Source organism: Aplysia californica, unplaced genomic scaffold, assembly GCF_000002075.1.
Source record: "Aplysia californica isolate F4 #8 unplaced genomic scaffold, AplCal3.0 scaffold00137, whole genome shotgun sequence".
NCBI lineage: Eukaryota > Metazoa > Mollusca > Gastropoda > Aplysiida > Aplysiidae > Aplysia > Aplysia californica.
Genome location: NW_004797407.1, coordinates 823636 through 824573, shown reverse-complemented (window position 1 = coordinate 824573; position 938 = coordinate 823636).

The following is a 938-nucleotide window of genomic DNA, read 5'->3' as shown; positions in this document are numbered from 1 at the left end:
AGTGACCACCCATCTGATCCCTGTGTCACAGACACTTGCTTGACATTGCTTGAGTCAAAACTCACTACTCACTTAGCCACTGGAGCCCCCTCTACTAAAACAAACAAGTCAGTTTGATTTGGAAGTTAACTTCAGCACCTTTCTACGTGAGCTGCCTGAAGAGAGGACTTAGTTGCGTAACTCTTCATCAAAATGTTCACAATTCTCTTAATAGCAGAGGCAGGCATACTGTAATCTAGTCAGAAAAAAAACTTTGGAAGTAAGACAGCATCCAGGCTAGTCGTCTGGGGCAAAAAAACTGTCTGAATTCTTTAAAAAATAATATGCTAGAAGTACAAAGTAAAGGCATTCCTCCGAAGTTCGTGTTAGACCGCCATGGTTGATGGCTTCAAAGTATGTCTTCATCTCATCGTCACAATCGGTCAGTGTTCCAGACAGTTTCGGATGGTGGTGGGCTACATAGCCTGCGATGTAGTAAACAGCCATTGCTTCATCTGGAGACATTTTGTTGGGGGAAAAATCCTCGGCCATACCATCAATAAGTTCTAAGTCTTTCAGGGGAAATGGCTTGGCACACAAACTACACGAGTGGATGGTATTGGTCTCTTCTCTTAAGTCAATTAGGGACAAAAGTAACCTAGCCCTGTCCAGGACATGGGTGCTAAAGACTTCCCTCAGAAGTTTTGTAGTAATTGCACCCAGCCGAGCGCCTGAAATGACCGAAGTGTTGTTCCAGATTATCCTGTTGCCAATCGCCAAAGCAGACATACTGGTGACGGAAGGCCTCTATTGTTGTGATGAGGTGCTGAGCTAAAGCCAAAGCATCGGCAGTGTCGACAGTTACAGATTTGATACCCCCAGTGGGTCGGGGGGATATAAATAGACCCACTGCTTCGTCTGCAGAAGGTGCAACCCCTTCAAAGGCGAGGTGTCGCACT